The sequence below is a fragment of the Cyprinus carpio genome, chromosome A18 (assembly GCF_018340385.1).
Source record: "Cyprinus carpio isolate SPL01 chromosome A18, ASM1834038v1, whole genome shotgun sequence".
In the NCBI taxonomy this organism is placed as follows: domain Eukaryota; kingdom Metazoa; phylum Chordata; class Actinopteri; order Cypriniformes; family Cyprinidae; genus Cyprinus; species Cyprinus carpio.
Genome location: NC_056589.1, coordinates 920,752 through 923,261, shown reverse-complemented (window position 1 = coordinate 923,261; position 2,510 = coordinate 920,752).

Genomic DNA, 2,510 nt, shown 5'->3' with positions numbered 1-2,510 from the left:
TATATATAGAGATCGACACTTGTATTTTTAAAACTGCTCACTTTTACACTTTCCTTTTCTACATATGCAAATAAGAAACAGTAAAAGTCTGTAAGGTTTTGAGCTATCAAAACAAGCACAGCAGAGTTCACTGTGCTTTTGATATCGTGCCAAATGAACTGAACAAACTCGCGACCACTTCCCTTTAGAAAAACAACAACATGCCTCCACAACACCCCCTCCCATCATCTCCCCTCTCATCACAACATTTGTTTAAAAAAAAGGCCATGTTTTTGTAAGATAATGTAGTATGTACTTCCCATGGAGTGATCAGAGTTGGTCAAGCTGTTTTTTAATGGCACTAATGAATTTGTATAATGAACCCTCTTTAAAAAGGGAACGGCACATGTGGCTAAAAGCTACTGCCAGAACTCAGCTGAATCTTAATCTATGAGTTTACCAGGCTTTTTTAAAAAGATGTACAAGATTGTCAGCGTTAACTCTGAAAATAGTGACTTGATTCGCTGTTTTATGACTGTCAAAAATACATTTTGAATGGATATTAACATGGCCAGTTATTTATTGGTTATCTTAACCTGACCGAATCAATGTTTGCTGTAATTCTGTCTCTCTATTAAGGAAAATTAAAGGTTTTTGAACACCTCTCTGTATACTTTGTTCTGAGGTTTCTTTAATGGATAAAAATATACTTGAACCAGTAGGGGGCAGGCAAGAAACACACAACTATTGAAGTATTTTCAATAAACAATTTCTCCATTAACTTCATAAACTTGTATACATTTATCCAATTGCACTTTCATACTTTCATATTTTCATATCATTCTGAAACAATTTGCATTCTGTTATACAGCGATTTGTTTTTATTTTATTATTATATTATTATAAGTAGGTTTAATAGTCATATCATTGATGAAGACGAGTTAATTTTATGCTGTGATTTCCAGTGTTATTTTAGTATTAACTATATACTATTATAGTAATTATTAATATTTTTTAATTACCCTTTTGATTTTTTTTTAAGTTTTAAGTAATTTTATGTGCTTTTGTCATTTTTATTAACTATTTAACTTTTTTTTAAATCCGTTTTAGTAATTTAGGCACTTCAGCTTAAAATTTTTTTTTAGTTTGTTGCCAAAGAAATATTTCTAATTTTTGTTAACTTTAATTTTTTCTTCTAATACTTTAATTGTATTTTATTTCAGCTTAATTTAAATGAACGATTAAAATTATTTTAATAGTTTTAGATAACGCTAACAACACTGATGATTTGTGGCTAAAGCTGCCATTTGAAGAAGTGCAAGAACACATCTTAAAGGGTTAGTTCACCCAAAAAAGTAAATTCTTTCATCATTTACCTACTGTATGTTGAGTAAATATGGAGATTGTGTTCCAAACCTGTATGATTTCTAAAAAAAACAAAAACCAAAATCACACAGAACAAAACATCATAAAAATAAAATGATATGGACAATACCATCAAAAATTTTACCCTCACACACAAATTATTTCTGACCATCACACATTTTGTGGTGGACTATACCTTCAAAGCTTTGACCCTCACACACTAATGATTTCTGCTGAGGTGTTGGTGTGAACCTTAGGGATTCTTGTGGTGTGGCCCAGGTGCACTTTGTAAGTGGCAGTAAAATTCTAAAGGTCTAAAAGGCCTGACGTCAGATCTCCCAGCGTTTCTGCACCACCTCATTAAACCGGCTGTTGCTGTGAGAAAGCAGTCAGGCCAGTGCACACATTTACTTCGTCTCCAGAGTGAGGGTTACAAATAAATAAGAATATACAATAAGACACTCTCCTTGACAGTCACGCAGGGCTGCTGTACATGTACATTTTGTATTTTGGAGGATAGAAAAACAGTGCAAAGGGATAGAGATGATAATGAATCCCATCTGCTTCCAATCAAATAATACATTGATAGATTAAAATCATACATATGATTTGTATTTTTATTTGACTATTGTAATGTAGCCTAATTATCACAAATATTTGTAATGCACACAGGAAAATTAATGAAAACACTAACTTAAGTTTCAATTTTAAATATTATGCATAATAGTAAGCTAGCCTACATTTGTAATCTATGTGACAGTTTCATTAAGTGTAATGGGCTGCACTTCGTCTCGTTACAGATTAAATTAATGTGCCATCTGACATATTGTACTGGAAGTTATATCTCTTGTAATTTTCCAAGTGTTTTTTTTTTCTCAGTAACATTAGTAAGTTAGAGCATTGCTCAAAAACAACAGTGTAATGTACAGTATGACGCAAGAAGCAGTAACAAGGATTGAAATTTGCCTCAGCAATAATTAGCAAGTTTAATGAGGTTTTAGTTGCAATCTGAAATCCGATGCAAGTTATTTTTAGTGCATAATTAATTTTTTTACTTTAATACAATACAAAAATATTAAGTTCCATCTTGGTTGAGAGCAGAATTCACAGCTTGGATCCAGTCACGACGTATCGAGTGCAAAAAAAACTATTTTTTTCTTAATTTT